The sequence below is a fragment of the Protopterus annectens genome, chromosome 3.part0 (assembly GCF_019279795.1).
Source record: "Protopterus annectens isolate FY-2018-M chromosome 3.part0, PAN1.0, whole genome shotgun sequence".
NCBI classification, from domain to species: Eukaryota; Metazoa; Chordata; order Ceratodontiformes; family Protopteridae; genus Protopterus; species Protopterus annectens.
In genome coordinates, this window is record NC_056731.1 from 655,217,640 (window position 1) to 655,236,618 (window position 18,979).

Here is an 18,979-nt window from a genome sequence, read left to right on the forward strand (position 1 = left end):
TCTTTCCTACCTCCCTCTTCACTCTCCTAGATTGCTTTCCCTTTGTGTTTCCCCCTGCTTGCCCCCTGTTTCACCACTTTCTCATCTACTCAATTTTAACACCTATAATCTAGTCAAAAAATAGAATCACACCCAACATACATAAGTACCACAAAACCAATGGAGCCCTTCACTTTTTGGTCTCTGTGTTTGAGCAGAGTTTGGCATCACGCACCAATGCCAAGCAACAGTGAACAGCTCTTTCGTGGTGCTGTTACCTCAACCCAATGCCACTTAAACATGCTGCACTACATCAATACACTGTAACACACGGTGAAGGTAGTCTAAAGTATGGTTTTACTGTTCTATCACTAATTATTTAAAAATATTACATACACCTGGATTCAAACCCTAAATCATCTGGGCTAAAAAAGAAACGCATTTACACCTGCTGCCACAGAGTCAGATAAGTAGCAGGTGTGTTTCATCCACTTAGTACTAACTTTCATAATTTTAGTAATGAGGCACATGTTTCCACATGCTTTAACTACATGCAAACAGGGAAAGCATTAGATATGTGTATTTCTCATGCTCAAAAATTTTGCCAACCATCACGCAGACCCACTGCTTGGCAGTGCGCTATGCAAAGTGGCCAATAGCATGTATTAGTTTTGTTTACTATCCATTTAGCATTCATGACATGAAACTACATGTGCAAACATAAAAAAAGAAGGAAGGCCCTATACAAGAAAATGCCACATATTTACAATGCAGCCATCTGTTACCTACCCCATGCACTGCAACTCTGGTCTCTCAGTACTTGTTCACAAATATATCAGCGTTTTAAATCACAATGTTCTGAAGAAGCCCACATTGTGGTGGGTGAAGGCGCTTAACATTTCTTTGTTATTTATGGAATAAATTCTTCTATTTTTAAGAAAAGCATGGAGTTCTTTGGTCACTTATTGGTGATATCTTGGTGTTGATATACATTGGTATCTAAGATGGTTGGAGTACTGTTTTTTTTTTTTTGTTTGTTTTGTTTATGTTACGTCTCTTACCTTTGCACTCCTTATTACTGCCAAACCTTTGTATTTTTGTATATTGTTTTTCCTTAAGTTGCCAGTACACCTCGATATCTGGATCTTATAACTACAATTTTTGCAGCCAGAAAGGAATGGCACTGCAGCCAGGTGTCTCTATGCATTCAATACAGAGTTTTTTGATGGTTGTCTGTATCTGAATTTTTTAGAACAGACAAAATTCAAATTAGGCTTTCTGATTCAAATTCCCTCACCAGTGAAATCAAGGAGCAGAGGACGCAGCACAGGAAGAGGAACCACAGGATCAACCACACTACATCAGATGGGGCCTACAACCTTCACATAGGTAGGACCAATGACATGCAGTCAAAAGAAGTACATTGTTTGGGTCATACTGCTGTTATCTTGTTTACTGTAATTTTTAGCAATGCGGGACTGAAAGTATTAGATAAAGGACTAACATTTATGCCTTTCAGCTGATGGTTATTAAGTGAATTTCTTACTGAACATAGATTATTTGCACATAATCTTAATTTTAAAGTACTATTTAAATCTAATTCTTTAGATAATAGTACTGTACTTGGATGCACTAGAACCTTTTTACCTGAAAGTTCACCTGTAGTTACTGTTTTCTATAAGATGTGTGAAAATCATATTTACAAAATGTTTAAAGGGAAAAGCTATAATATGAACAATGATGAAAGAAAAGCTTTAGATGAGTTATGTATGAGAGAAGACATTATTATTAAACAAGCAGATATGGGAGGAAAAGTAGTGATTACAGATGTGGATAAATATAAAATGCTAATGTCAATCATATAACTTGTTAAACAAATTAATACAAGACTCATTATGTCTTTTTTCTAACTTCTGGGATAAATAATATTCAATTAATTATTTCCAAAAGCTGACCTTCTGCATATTTTTTTTTATTGCCTACTAACTGACATAAACTTTGGACCTCTTTGAAGGTAAGTACACAAAAAATGATATCACACAAATCCCTTATCCTGGGAACAGCCACCTCCACATATACTCGATACATCTTTCTAAATTTAGACACACATGTTATATTTATTTCTCATCTCAAAAAAAAACTTTTTTCCAAAAAAAGATCGCCTTTTATTTTTTGTCTTAGTACTACTACACATGATTTTATTACCTTCATACTTCTTTTTCTCATATGATTAAAAGTCACCATTTGTACATATTGTATATACTGTTGTTTTTTTTTTTTTCCACATTCATAAAATGCTAATGTCTAACCTCCCTTCTGATAACCAAACTTTTAAAGAAATTAACTGTGTTAATTAATATAAATGCTATTATTTATAGAGTGCAAGTTTTTTGTATGATCTCCTTATGCAGCTGTCTAATATGCCTGAAGTATATAATTATTTATATACAGAACATCCACTACGCCCTATTATTTATGGGCTACCAAAATTACACAAAGATTTAGATAATCCACTAACGAAAACAAATGTGTCTGGTAGCCAAAGGGCAACAATAGGTATTTCAAAATATCTAGAGAACCAGTTACATCCTCTACTTATTCACAGTCACAGCTATATTAAAGACACCAATGATTTTCTTATGGCTTTACATGATTTCCTGCTTATTAATACATGTACTACTACTTTATTAGTGACTATGGACATTAAATCACTATTCACCGTTATTCCGAATGATACAGGTGTACAATTTATTAGAGAATTTTTAGTAGCTCATAGTGTATAGATGCATCCTGACTTTCCTCATCTGTGAGGTAAACAAATATGTCATCATGGACCTTTTTCTAAATGGACACTAGTAATACCCTGGCTGTGTGCAACACACTAAAGATTGCTGCCACAACCATTACAACACATGAGATGAAACAAAACCATAGGGAAATTTGTTACGTTATGAAAACAAATGCATAACCCAAGAATAATGTAGACATCACACCCTGTAAAGAGACCAAATGGTTTGTGACCTGTGTCCTGGGGTAGATGGTATGTGGAAAAACCACCAGCATGTGGCCACAGTGTTGACTACTCCCTTGTATGTAACACAACTACTGAGTATGTGCAGGACATCCACGTCAAAGGCCATAACACTGCCATACTTCACAGCCTTCATCACACCAATAAATGAGTACAATGCATCCTTCTTCATGTACCTCCCTACACATATTCCAGGGATGTGTAACTGACGTGTACCACCTTTGCCACACTGAGCTGTCACACATCTTACTAGTCATACCTAGGTATTCTTTGTTTTGCATTTACATTACTGCCTGAAGGTGCAGAAAGCACATCAAAATGTTACACCACATGCATGTGTGAGACCTGTTCCGGTGATGCACACAGTACATACATAGCTGTTTGACAATATTGATGGCATGGGTTACATTCCTGACAGTATGGATTGTGCCATATATGCCATGCACACCTGTCAACAAGCCTGTAGTGATCATAATGTCACATATAGGTTTAGCAGTGTCCCTCCTAACTCCTCCAGCAGATGTTACAGTGTCAGGACGATGTGCTTGATTACCCTTATAGATTGCTGACTTGTCATAACAGTTATACAAGTGTGTTCATGCAGAACCATCTATGACCACTCAGAATCAAATATGTTGTGTCAGAGACATGGGATTAATGGTGGCATTATTCTGATATTGTCCATGGCTGTGCATGCTTCTTTTACTCTTGTCCATTAGCCTGTAACTGTGTCCCACTTACAGTCTCATAATATACATTTTCACTAGGCAGTCCATACTGTACCAAGTTAATATGTGAATAGTGTTCCTGATACAACTGTCTTCCATTTATATGCCCTCAACTGCTGTACATTACAATGTTTCACCTGTCCTCTTTCCCTGTGTTCATTCCTACAATTCATCCATGTGTCCTTATTCAATAAACACACTTCCCCTGACTGTTTTATTTTAAATGGCAGTCCATGTACCCTTACAGATCATTTACATAACTTTTGTACAGAATGCCTGGTACAGGATTTCACAGTACTCTGCACTGTAAACACTGCCCTGTACTGTATTTGGACTGTATACATTACTAAATGATAAATCCTGGTCATTGTGGCATTCCTTAATCCCACTAACCTAGTTTGCCCTACTCTAAACAAGTTTGCTACTTGTGCTGCTTTACATGGTTTCCTGGCCAGCAATGAAACTGCGCTTAGTTATGTTTAAACGAGGTGCACAGCATGAATATGTAATCACCATTGCTGCACACCTTGCAAAGCCTACATAGAGTTTATTGAATCCCACAGAATAACTTTTTAACATAATGATGCTGTCTATATTATCTTTAAATGTAAATGGTCTCACAGATATATTTAAAAAAGAAGTTGTAGTGAACTACATTAAAAGATGTAGAGTGCAAATAGCTATGCTACAAGAAACACATTTGGAAAGAAGTGAACAGGTGAATTTGATAAAGAAAGGTTTTCAGGAAGGTTATTCAGTGGAACACCTGGGTCGAAGGAAAACAGGAGTACTTATATTAATTGCAAGAGGATCTCCAATGGTAATAGAAGGGGACAAAAAAGATAATAATGGTAGATTTGTAGTACTAAAGGGTTACTAGCAAAGGAGGAGGACTACAGTGGGACGTATTTATACTCCACCTAAAACTGCTATAATGGAGTTTAAGAAAATTCTGGGAGGCTTTCAGCAGGGAATATTACTTACAGATTGGGACTGGAATTTGATTTGCAGCAGTGAAGACGTGTCTGAGAGAAAATATAACAAAGGAAGGTACATTTTTGAAGAAATGTATGACAATATTTGGCATGGAAGATGTGAATTCAGTATCAGAAGTTCGGACTGAATTTACATATTATTCCCCAAGATACAAAAACTGGGCTAGGACACACAAAAATCTCATTTAAATGCACAAGATCCTGTGGAATGCAAGTTTTAATACACATCCAATAACTATTTTAGATCAAGTGCCAATAATAACTAAAATAAAAACTCAGGATAATGAAATAAAAATGAGACACTGGCACTTTCCTACCCATCTGTTGAATAGAGAAAATTTAAGGAATGTGTAGTGGGAATTATTCGGGAGTTATTATTGAAGATAGAAATTTCTTCTGAAAATATAGCTAGGGAGCAGGATAAAATTACAGTGGAGTTCTAAAATATGGTGAAAATAAAAGAGAGATATGGTTAAGAAGTAACAAAAAATATTTAGAGGGACTGACAAATGTTAATGTATTGCAGAATACAGAGAATCTCACAGAACAGCAGCAGCAGCAATTGCAGAATGCTAAACAGAAAATAAGGGAGTACCTCAATAATATGTATGAGTTTAAGAAGACTACTGTTAAGCAATTTTTTTTGATAACTCCAGATCACAAAAACTTTTAGCACCACCCAGGCAACAGAAAGAAAAAAGGGTTGTCATCAAGCTTAGGGAGCCTACAACAAGGACAATAACCAGAGATACTGTAGAGGTACTAGAAATATTTCGGAAATTTTACAAAAGTCTGTATAAAGCAGAGAAATACAAAAATCAAGAAAAGGTACAAATGGAAATGTTTATGGAAGAATTAAATTTGCCACCGTTAGAGGTAGATGAGGCTCAATTACTAACAGAATACAAGGAGATGAGTATAACCAATCCACAGAAAAATCCCCATGAATAAATAGTATTCTTGAAGTTTGGAAGCTAGGAGGGAAAAACTGATAAAGATCTTGAAGGTTTTTACAATATTTTAAGAGAAGGAGAAGCATTAATATCCTGGAATAAAGTGGTGGGGGCTGTAATACTTAAAGGGGGTAAAGACACATCAGATCCAGCTTCATACAGGCCCATTTCAAAGGTGATGCCAAAAGTGATAGATCTGGACCAACGTGGTTTTGTAGAGGGGAGGCAAATATTTGACAATATTAACAGAACACTGATGCTGCATAGGGAAGCAGAATGTAAGCAAATACCAGTGTTGTTGGTAGGTGTTGATGCAGCGAAATAATTTGACAGAGTAAGCTGGGAGTTTATGAGTAGGGCAATGGAAGCATTTGCATTCCCTGATAAAATTATAAGGTTGATTCAAAGGACATATGACGGATCATAAGCAAAAATTAAAGTGGATGGGTTCCTCTCTGATAATTTTTGTTTGAGCAGGGGAGCCATGTAGGGGTGTCTTCTTTGTTATTTGCATTATATTTAGAACCACTGGCAAAGAGAATAAATGAATCAGAAATTCAAGGATATACAATCGATATGGTAGTCATGAAATGCTGGCTTTATTTGCAGATGATATTATTTTATACCTGATAAAACCAGCGGAAGATTTTATGGCAGGTTCACATCTTTTCAGGATACAAAATTCACGAAGCTAAAATAAAGGCAATTGCTGTAATTTATGTATCCACACACAAATTGGTTCAGCAATATCTATATCTATGGGGACACAATAAAATGAAGTACTTACGAGTATGGCTAAATAAATGATTCTCATGTGGCAGCTAAGGATATGTGGGAAGAGACTAATGAAAATATATTACAACAACTAAGAAGTTGGAATCTTAGTTATATGGATATGGATAGCAAGATACAAGCAGTTAAAATGTTTTTAGTCCCTTTAGTTTTATACACAGGTCAGGCATATTTTTATCAACCAGGGCAAAAGTTGTGCATAGCAATTAATAAAGAGCTGAATGAGTTTATCTGGATGGTTCAATTAAAAGTGTACTGGAACTTAGAAAATTGCCACATTGTTTACATGACTAATTTTATTTTATTCTACCAGTTGGTTTTAATACCATTTAAAATCAGTTGTAATTTAAGTGTATATTTTGTTTCCGTCATCATACATTTTTTCTTGTTTTTTCTTTTTCTGGTTCTCTTTTTTTCTACTTTATTCAAAATGATGTCTAATAACAATACTAACTAATTATACAATAATATTTTTATAGATAGTTTTTAGGGTTCTTGTACACAGACCTGAAGAAGTCTAGAAGGACGAAAGCGATCTTTGTTAACAATAGGTTATAAAATAGAATATGATTTTTACAATTGATTTTTTACATGCAGTGTATATGTATATATTTATATATATATTTTGATTGCCAAATGGACTAAGGTTGATATATTTTTAGCCATGTAGTATACGGTCTTGGATAAAATCACAGACTGAATACTCTACTTAATAATCTGGTTAAATAAGAGGTATCACATCATTATAAATTTTATTTAAAGTACATATTTATATTATTATGACAGCTACTAAGTAGGGCAGGACCAGCTCGAATGTCACACTGATGGGGGAAGGGATGTGAATTTAACATGTGTACCAATAACATTTTGTTTTACAGCACAATAAACTACTCCCTTGCTTGATAAAAAGTACATATATATTTAGAAAGCTTGTGAGGAAACTATTACTCTATTTTTGTTTTACTTGGATTGCATGTCTGTGTACTTTCTTTCCATCTCCTCAGAACTCTGAGCCTCAACAGAAAGTCAACTATTGTCAACTATTATCTTTAATTTAAAAATAATAGTTGACTTTCTGAGTTAGAACATTTCTTTTTTCCCATCTTTTTAGCTGGCAGGGCTGCAGCCCAGCAGTTCAGTACCACAAACCAGTGGTTTAAATTATTATTCTGCAAGAAAAAATATATTTATACTTGTATTATTGCATATTTGTGCATGTAAGGAAAAGTAAAATTATTTATGTTTATTGTGAATTAACTCCAAACACATCTAAATTCAGGAGGCTGTGAAATTATAACAATAAAGTAACATCTTAAAAATTAAAACGTGGGTTCTGTTTTCACTGTGTTTCTAAAAATACTATATCTGTCTTCATCTCCCTTAACAAATATACTGTTGAGTAGAATGTTATATTTGAGTGTGAAGAAGTCACAACATATAATGGCCACTTTGCTCAGAGAAATGCTGTCCCCAACAAGCCATAGCAAAATGCATTCAGCATTAATCACAGAAATGCTGTTTGGTTTCATAAACAGTTCCACCACACACACACACCAAAAAAGAAAGTAGCAGCCATATCCTGTGCACTTCTCATTGAGAAGAAAATACAAAACATAATGGCCACAATATAGTATTTCATACTGTTGCTATTAGACACATACATTACTCCTGACAAGATATATCAATGATCACGACATTCTTCTGTGCTTTCATATACTGCATGTCCCTTCAGCCCATCCTAAAAAGACAGCAACCTTCTGTGTATAGCTCTAGTGTCATAGGGCAAAGAAATTATAAGAAACAATGGCCACAATAACATATTTCAACTTGCTGCTCATGGGCACATATACATTATGCCCAAAATAAGCTGCATCAATGACTCTTTCACTTGAGTCATAGAACATCCCTTTGTTTTCACACACACCCTGTCTCCCAAAAACAAGATATCACTTTCTTTGTATATTTATGATGTCTGATTGCGAAGAAATTGAAAGGCACAGTACGCTCCTTAATAAATTTCAACTTGTTCATAGGCATATACAATTGTCCTAAACAAGCCATATCATGTAACTGCCATGTACATTCACACATAGTCCACCTCCCTAACCTCCCCAAACAATAACTACCTTCTGTGCACCCCTCTGATATTAGATTGTAAAGAAAGTGAAAGAACAAATGGTCACAGTACTGTATTTCACACTTCTATAAACTGTTCCCTCTAAACAAACCATAGAAATGAGCACTTCCACATAAGTACCATGGACTGCTTCCTCTCCAAACCAACACTTCATTAATCCCTTGGGATATGTTTTCATTAATAGTGGAATAAATGCCGCACAGTAATGTACTTCAACTTAATTACTACATGCATCTCACAATCACCCTGATCACTGAAATAAAAAGCAAAATGATTGAACTGTGCTGTGGACAATGTGTACTGTTTACCAATACCTAGAAATGTACAAACTTTCCTGGCAGTTTAGAAAGAAAAAGCATACCTGCAAAAGTAACCATCCCTGAAGTTCAAGAGTCCTCTGCTCTTGGCAGTCATTAAACAAAACTGCTGGGAAAGTACTAAGATCAGCTGCTAAGGTCAACAGATCTCAAGTGGTAAAGGGACATGACAGGACACGGGCTGGCTGTCCATGTCCTGTTACTTCGTTAGAGGGGTGCGGGAGAAAAGGCATACTAATAAAATGCAAGACTTTTGACTTCTGTGTTCTGCTTCCCATTAATTTTAATGTGAAGTAGTGCGGTAATTATCTCACTAGTACAACCACTGCAACAGCCAAATAATTAGCCTTCTGGAATCCTGAACAATATAAAATATATTAGCTTTATACAAATTTTAAATTAAAAACAAGAGATGCTAAAACCAAATTAGCTCAGCACCTGCAATTTAGTCCTTTAACACAGGTGCTGATATAACCTGAGACATGATGTTAAAGGGTTGTTATTTTGTGCCTGCAGACTCGGCAGCACTCATAATGTACATTATGTCATCTGATATTCTGAAAGGGTAGCAAAGTGTTACATCAGCTCTACTGCCTAACAGCAGTTGGTTCTCTGGTTCAATTCGCAGCTGAGGTACCTTCTGAAGGAAGTCTGCACAGCCTCCCTATGTCCATATGTTTTTTGCCAGGTGATCCAGTCATTCCCCCTCCCCAAATATGCTGTAGGTGAAGTGCTGTTCCTCTAAACTGCCCACAGACATGCAGATGGCATGTAGTGTGCATGTATCCTTCAACGGCTTGGTGTCCCATCCAGAGTGAGTTCTAGGTCTTGCAACTACCGAGCTGCAGGAGAGATAATAACCACCTCCACGAGCAAGAAAAAGATAAACTGTGGCATCAAAAAATTAATGAATAGCATTTTATAATTACTAATTTCTATGAATTACATGCTGATGAAGCTGGCAGGATATAACCAATTTCCATCTCTTCATTAAGTTTGTTCTGAATATCCAGAATTGCGTGGCATCAGAAATAAATCCAAAATGAGCCATTTCACTTTTTGTTTGAGAAATAGTTTAACTGTGCCACTTTCTATCAAATGTAGGTTTTTAGAACAGGAAGCTTTGCAACCAGTAACTTCATCTATTCTTAACAGCAGGCAGAATATCCAAGAATCCTGAAATGGTAGTGCTCCACTTACCATGTCATGGGGATACAATCCTGAAAGTTTACAGTACATTTGAGTTTCATGGAAGAGTGGCAGAATGTTGTACTGATGAGAAAACATGTTTTGGTGTTACTGTGAGCTAAGTAACAATCTACCATATGGCCTTCACATGGATGCAGGATCCCATTGAGTTTACTGATGCTTATGTTACCTGAATTAATAAGCAAAGCCAAGGACTGGAAGGTTGGCAAATTGTGAGAATAAGGAGTGATCAGACAATGAGCAGATTACTGACATAATCTGAAGTAATATTAATTAATACACACAGAGCAATTGCAATTACTATGTCACAATTAAATGAGATAATTGAAGAGTTTACTGCTTTTAATGTGGCCTACAAAATGGAAACAATGAAAAGAGTACAAGCAAGTGGACAAAATGGCTGGCAGATATGTGAAGCATGGGAAACATTGGAGCACAGAAAACATTGTGAAGCAGGTGTACCTATCAGCATGACAAAAATAAATGTTGTGTGATACATTACATATAGAAAACAAATTGTTTGTTTGTGTCTTTCGGCTTTTCCCAGTTAGGGGTCGCCACAGTGGAACTCCGGTCCGCTAATGACTGGCAGTAGATTTTTACGTGCTGGCTTGCCGGGCCTAATGCACAACCTTCAACGAAGGAACTCCCATTCATGCATGTCGCTACACAGAAGACGCTCTAACTGAGAATCGAATGGGCAACGTCTAACAGCGAGGCGACAATGCTACCGCAGCACCACCACCGCGGGATTATATAGAAAACAGAAAATAATTCTGATAAAATGTACACAATGTACACAATGGAATTAACAAAATTTCAGTCAAAAAGAGTGCATTTGATAGACAAAAGTAATTAAAATGAGTTGTCTATAGTCATCTTTTCTATTGAGAATATATGAACTGAACTGTTGTATGAACCTATGATGCAAGTTGATAGAGCTGGATGCAATACACCAGCTGACAGTGCTAGACATGAAGCTGGACACACTAATATTGCTCAGACACATTTGGACCATTTCTAGCTCTTTGAGTTCCCCTGGTAAAATCTCTTATATTGCTCAGACACAGCTCCACGTGGTCCTGTTGAGTCTTCCTGGCTACAGAGAACTGAAAAAAGCGACTGCTTTCCTGATTAAGTATCCTGCTGTTTTTTATATTTGTTTTACCTTCTACTGCTTACCTAGAGCAAGCTTTAACTGTTTTCATAGTTATTTACTGCATTTTTTATTATCTGCACTTAAAAGTACATTTTAGTCGAAATTAGTCTAATTCAAGTCGAAAAGTGTTTGTTTGCTGTTTAATTTAATTGTTTGGCTGCCCACTAAAGTGTGCTAGCCTGTACTACTGACTTATTGCCTTTTCTGCATTTAGCGGAGTTGCCACTAGAGCACCATCGGGCAGCCCGGTTAAAGAAGGTCAAACTATTTCTGGGTCCGTAAAGTCTGCTCTTCATTTTTTCCCTTAGAACTGCTCTACTTGTAATCTAAACAGTCTATTCTCTATCTGTAAAGCTCAGCACTTGTTCCTAAAGCATTTTTTAGTCAGGTATAGCACTTCTATATTATACAAAGTACTTCACTAGCTTAAAATCCCCTTGAGTACCCACTTCCCTATAGGTCCTTTCTGACTCAGTTACACAGCAAACACTTTCATAGCTTCCAGCATGTCAAAGGGTCAGTTGCTAGCGTCCTCTCCTGCTCAGCTGGTGAATCTGGGAATATTGAGGCAATGTTACAATTGCCTCATGTACACAGACAACCCTCTCCTCCTCCCACAAAACACAAATACATGCGAGAGAAGCAACTATATAGCCAAACTGGAGGCTGAGCTCTCTCAACTCAGGACTGGCAAAACCAGACAGGAGGAGAAGGTAACCACACACACCATAAACCCAGTCTCACATAGAACTATCACAACTACAAATGAAACACATAAACACACAAAGACATACTCGGAGGCACTGATCAAAAATCTACCAAAACAGCAGAGGCCTCCAAAGCAGACACCCAAACAACTGCCACCTCATGACATAACACAAGCAACACATAGATCACAAAGTCAGTGTGCAAATCAGTCACAGCCCTTAAGGCCAAACACAATGCCAGACACACTTGTCATAGGTGACTCCATAGTCAGACACACTGACGTCCCACTCACCAGACTGAATAAGGAGAGGGTCACAGTAAGCTGCCTGTCGGGCGCTAGAATCTGCCACATAACACAAGCACTCAGGTCACTCCACAGCAAGTACAAGTATGACTCAGTCATTGTCCATGCCGGTGTGAATGACCTGAGACGTACCTCCCTGGACTACATGAAAAGAGACATAAAGGAGCTCTCAGATTATGTAGCCCAGGCTGGTATGACCCTGACCCTGAGCAGTATCCTACCTTCACCAAGAATGATGCCACAATACAGAGACAAAATTATCAGTTTTAATAATTGGCTTAATTTCTGGTGTCATTCTAAGGGGATCCAATGTCTGTCTGCCTGGAATGACATGCTTGACAAGCCACGCTGCTTAAGGGACGGCTTGCACCTGTCACCCTGGGTTTCGGATATTGGCAAAGGCTCTTGCCACCCCATAGTGCCTTTTTAGACAAGGCTCAAATTCTAAACCCACCGCCCTAGAAAACAATAATGGAAAAAAAACTAAGGGTAATGCTGCTCAATGCCAGAAGTCTAAATCTCAAGATGCACGCCTCAAGCCCTCCTCAGTATGGAGAACATCGATGTCTGTGCTGTGACTGAAACCTGGTTCAAGGCTCCTGAGAGCACCCCGGCACTATCAGGTTTTACCTCATATCATGCATTCCGGCCCCAAAACCCGGACTGTACCACAAAAGGAGGGGGTGTATCCATATTCATCAAGGATGCCCACACCTCCAGTCTGGTGGCAACTCACGAAGCATCAGAGACCATTCAGGTGCAATTAACCATAGGCAAAACTGCTCTACAGTTTGTAGCATGTTACAGGCCACCCTCTCAAACTCAGGAACCCCACACAGCCTTCCTGAAGACACTGGAGAGTATAAATGTCGCTCCAAACACCATCATGTTGGGTGACTTCAACTACCCAAACATAGACTGGGAACATTACTCAAGCCCCAATACCCTAGCCCAAAGGTTCCTGGAGTTCATAAACTCAAATGCTATGGAACAACTTGTCACCATTCCCACAAGAGGTGAAAATATACTAGACCTGATCATCACAAACATGGGGACAAAATGCTCCACACCGGAAGTATATCCCTCATTGGTGAGATCAGACCATAAACTAATCTCACTGGAGATCCACATCCTGCCCCCACCCCCAACAAAAAAGACCACAGTGAAGAACTTCTCAAAAGCCAACTTCACACTTCTTAAGACTGGTGTGGTATCCTTCAAGGCCCCTGAGCCATTGGAAACCACAACCCACGCTGCTGAATCCCTTACAAATGCTTTGTACGAGCACCTCCAGGATTGCATGGATCAAGCAATCCCAAATAAAATCAAGACCCTTTCCACCAAAGGCAAGCGCCCGGTCTGATGGACCCCAGCCATAAACAAACTTTACAACAAGAGGAGAAAGCTACTACAAGATAGAGCAAAATCCCTAAAAGGGAAGACATCTCTGATCAATACTAGTAAAAAACTACGATCACTCATAAAATCATCCAAGGCCAACTTTGAGAGAAAAATCGCCAAGGACTCAAAAGACAATCATAAGGCATTCTTTAGCTATGTTAGAAATCTGGGTGGAAACTCCCAGATATGCTCAGAATTAGTCCAAAATGATACAAAAATCACTGAACCCACAGACATTGCAAACATACTGGCAGACAGGTTCAGTGAAAATTTCTCCCCTCCCTCCCCCCAAAAGGAGAAATATCTATCCCAGCAGAGTGTAGCCTCCCAATCATCTCAAATGCCCAGGTGAGAGCTGCTCTCTCTAAATAAAAACACAGCATCAATGGGACCGGATGGTGTCCCCGGCTGTGTGCTACATGAACTCAATGAGGAACTAAACCCACACATAAGGCTGCTGTTTAATCTTAGCCTTACCACAGGATACGTACTTAAAGAGTGGCGTACGGCAACTGTGGTCCCACTCCACAAAGGCGGTGCTTCTACGGACCCTGGTAATTACCGCCCCATAAGCTTAACAAGCCTGATCTGCAAAGCTATGGAAAGGATCATAATGGAACTCATAAATAAAGACATAGGGGACCTACAGACATTGGATCCTACCCAATTCGGCTTTGTCAAGGGCAGATCATGCCTCTTGAACTTGGTCGACTTTTTTGAAACAGTCACCAAGGCCATTGATGAGGGTAAGGCAGTTCACACAGCCTACCTTGACCTTACAAAAGCTTTCGACACAATACCCCACTCGGGTATCATAGAAAAGCTCACCAGCTTAAATGTAAACCCATATGCCACAAGATGGGTTGCAAACTGGCTCAAGGACAGAACCCACAGGGTTAGAGTTGCTGGTGCCATGTCAGACTCCAAGCCGGTCACAAGCGGTGTCCCACAGGGCTCAGTCCTGGGCCCCCCCTCTTGTTCGGCATCTACTTTTCAGAAGTGCAGGCAAACATAGGAGGATTGTGGCTGACAAAGTTTGCAGATGACTGCAAACTGGGCGCCATGGTTGAAAATCCATCAGACACAAATATCCTTCAGAGAGGTCTCATAGAAACGGATAACTGGTGCCAGAGCCATGGCCTTAAGCTAAACGCCAAAAAATGTATAGTCATACCCTTTGGTAAAAACAAGGTAACCCCAAGTTACCACATAGGTGGCAATCCATTAAGCACAGAAGAGGTTATCAGGGACCTGGGGACCCAAGTTGACAGTAACCTTTCTTTTGACACTCACATTGCCAAAGTGGTTAGGAGGACCTTCTACATTGCCCACCTGAATATGAAGGGATTCACATCCAGATCAAGGGACGTCATTGTTCCCCTGTACTCTTCACTTATCAGACCAATGATTGAGTACAATGCCCCATTTGTAATGTATCTTACCCGACACCTGCAGCAATTGGAAAGACCCCAAAAGTTCCTCACCAAAAGGGTAAAGGGGCTCAAAAATATGTCATATGCTGCCCGACTGAAGAAACTCCAGCTCTATTCAGTCGCATACTGTCTGCTCAGAGGTGACCTGTGCCTGACATACAAGGCCATGTCCAACCCGGAATTAATGGACATGCTCCACCTCAAAAAATCCAAATCCACCAGAGCCACAAGAGCAAGAGACTTAAACCTCAACACGGATATAAATAGGACGTGCTGGAGGGACAGATTCATCACCCAGAGACTCCCTATGCTGTGGAACAGAATCCCGGGTCCATGTGAGACAGAGTACCTCACCTCGCTGGCTCTGTTCAAGAGGAATCTTGACCAGTGGATGGGAGATCGTAGGTTTACCCCGGGGATCATCTCTGTATCACTGCTGGACAGAGGCACGGCAAACTAATGGGTATAGTATTCTTCAACCTAAGGGGTGGTGAAAGCCACACAACTCTGGCTAGGCTTATAAATGCCCTAGGGCAGATAGCCTAGTATGAACCTATGAACCTATGAAGAAAGCACAAAGTTGTTTTTTCAGTTGAAGAGGAAAACTTAAATCTTGCAGGAAATTGCGTTTACAAAAATAAGCTTTTCAGATACATCTGGTGCATGGATTACTACCTAAGGTTTTATGAGTACTTAAGTAGACTACATCCTATAGGAGCAACAATAAATTGTTAAAAGTGAAGGAAAAAACTCAACCTTTGTGCAAGTTACAACTATATTAAGATGTTGCTACATTATGGACATCTGGGTACTACTAAATGAAGGAGTAGTATTCATGCAATCAAAGCTAAACTTAGTGACTACTGTAACAGAGTGGATTTCTGTTGTTACTGTTCACAAATATATTGCAAGAAATTGAGAAAAACAAAAATATTTGTCAGGCATTTCAGACAGTAAAATTAAACATGATGATTTTGAAACTGGACATATATTTTATTGGTCGGGACAATGCAGCTAAAAATGTTAAAAATGAATCAGGTACTTTTAAGAAAGACACTAGTAACATGAAAGTCAGGACTGATTCAGAAACTGCTATTGATTCTGAATCTAATAAATGTATCTTTGCCAATTATGTAACTCAAGTTATTAATGTTAATAATGTTATAAATACTACAGCTAAAGTAAAATCACTTTAGTTGTGAACCTTTGTAATAAAACAATTGGCAACCCTAATGATAGCAACAGCATTCACAATGTGAATAGCTGGACACAACCTGCTCATCTATGTGAAAAGGTTTCCTTTCGACTCAGTACAGCTAAGATCATTATACACCCCATAAAATGTCCTGAAAAATGTTTTCTTTTTTGTTTACCAAAAAAAATGTTTCACTCTGAGGAGTAGCAAAACCAAAAGAGAAGAGAAGAGAAAAGAAGTAATGCAGAGGTGTTAAATGACAGGATATAGAAAAGGAGGTCTATATTGAATTCTTGAAAGATGACAATGTCGAATCTGACATTATCGGTACGAGAATACCGAAACTGCCGAACATCGAAGAAGTAAACGGAAATCTCCATAAGGGGAGATTGCCATTTACTTCAATGTAGTGCAGTCTCGGAGTTGGTATATTTAAGTAGCAGGGGGTGTGGTGGGCGCAGCTCCCCACGTAGGGGGTGCATGGGTGCTTGCCCCCCCTGCCTACACCATTTAGGTTTTTTTTTGTTGTTTTAATTTTTTTTTTGGAACATTCGATGTTTTAACAGTTCGATCACTAAGGGTCGACCTTTATTGATTCGAACTATTAAATATTCGATGTTCCAATATAGACCCTAGAAAAGGAACTTACTTTTTAAATATGGCGAGAGAAACACTGGAAGATTTCCCAAAATCACAAACAATAGAATTCAAAATGTATTAAGCATTTCTAGCTATCATGGAAGTGCTAATGAAATTAAAGCATTGGACAGAGGTATAAATATACAATGAATACCATTTGGGATTTGCATTTGCTTGTTAGAAATTCAATTTTTAAAATTACTGTGTAGAGTAGATTCCTTATTAACTGGCCTCTCTTTAAGAGGCCTAGCAAAAGACAACAGAGAAGAACAACACTTCTGCCTCCTCTGGACTAAATAATGAGAGACATTTGAGTTTTTAGACTTCATATTCATTAGAAAAATGCATACTAACACAATTCATGTTATTCTAGCTGATTTATAACCTATAAACATTATTTTGTATGTTTTTTTCTGATTAACCAGCCATTTGTTTATCCAGCCTAAGGTCCAGTCCCAGCGAGATCAGATAAGAGGGAGTCTACTTTATGTGCAAAGCAGATGTACCTAACAATGGCACTGTAAGAATATTTGTTAGTTCACATACCAATGTTTATTAAGTCCCATGCTTAAACATTTCTGGATGTATGTGAGAAATATATTAAAGTATTACATTTAGCTTGCTTGCTAATTTATCATTTGCAAAGAAGCAATATCTTTAGCTGAATTACAATTAAGACTACAGAGGTTTGTCTGTCATACTAGAGAGGGAATATTATAATTTGAGTTTAACAAATATGCCTAGTGAGAATAATATATATATATATATATATATATATATATATATATATATATATATATATACCAAAAAACTGTGGTTTTATTTTGATTTTATCTGTAATAAATATAATGATGTTTATAACAATTATTTGTTTAAGGGGGTTACTGTCTGAAAATGTTATTTACATTTATTACATAAAAACAGAAAGCATGCACAATTTTTTGAGTTACTGAAAATGCAAGACTTGGTAATACTTCATTCAGATTTACTGTTTCTGGTGTAGGATATGTTACTTAGTCTAAATAAAATCTTTTGGACTTCATGTTGAAGCATTTGGTTAAACCAATGCATAGTTACAATACCTTTTTTATTTAAATTACACACTTTAAAGGTGGAAGAAGATGTGCTTTAATTTACTGATAGTATCATTTGTCTTATTAAGTACTGAACATAAAGAAGGATTGCTGGCTGCTAGTTAAATATCAGAGTTATGAATGAAGTTTTATTAATCAGTGCTTACACACTTAAGACTGTATATTATGTTTCAGAAATATTCTCTTAGAACAGCATAGCAGAACCATGGGTATACCCATGACACCATTATCTACATGTGCCTTTACCATTACAAAAGAGTATATGTTTTTAAAATGTATACCTAGTTTGTTTTTTGACTGTTTTATACAAGCTGCCTTCTTACTGCTAAAATACTGTAAAACACTTGTTACCACCATTGTTGATGATTTTTATTTTATTACGAAAGTTGCTATATTTATTAGTATATTTGATTTCTTTTTTTTCTTTGTTGTTCGAACTTGTATTATTGTATTTTGACCATGTCTTGGAGCTCATCTCCCCGGGCCGCTACTGAAAAAGGACATATATCCAGTTAGACTAGCCCGGTCAACAAATGTAAAATAAAATAAAATAAAAATAATAAATAAAAATAGTTGATTTTATGAAATTTGCATCTGATAACTACGCATCACTACAAATCGATTATACATTTTTTCAACTTATGAAAATAATTTTTGAATGCTAATATTTATAAAGAGAATACATATTCATTAAGCTGTACAGGAAATTAGTTGCTGTAAACACATTTTTATTTTTTTAATAGCGGTTATCCTGTATACATGACATATAATATTCCCTCTACACAATTTAGTTTCCTAACAAGGAACATTTCAGATGTTAGTAAGAACAATGTGTCTATAAAAGGAAAGGTCATTACAAATTCATACCTCTCAAACTCTTAGAGCAAAAAATCCAGACATAGCCA

The 18,979-nt window shown here is 37.5% G+C and overlaps 1 protein-coding gene across 1 annotated transcript in view; it reads right to left on the reverse strand.

The window, feature by feature from the left end:
* ANO10 (anoctamin 10) overlaps positions 1-18,979 on the reverse strand; it is a 1,956,032-nt gene that overhangs the window by 1,866,075 nt on the left and 70,978 nt on the right. The window lies entirely within an intron of this gene.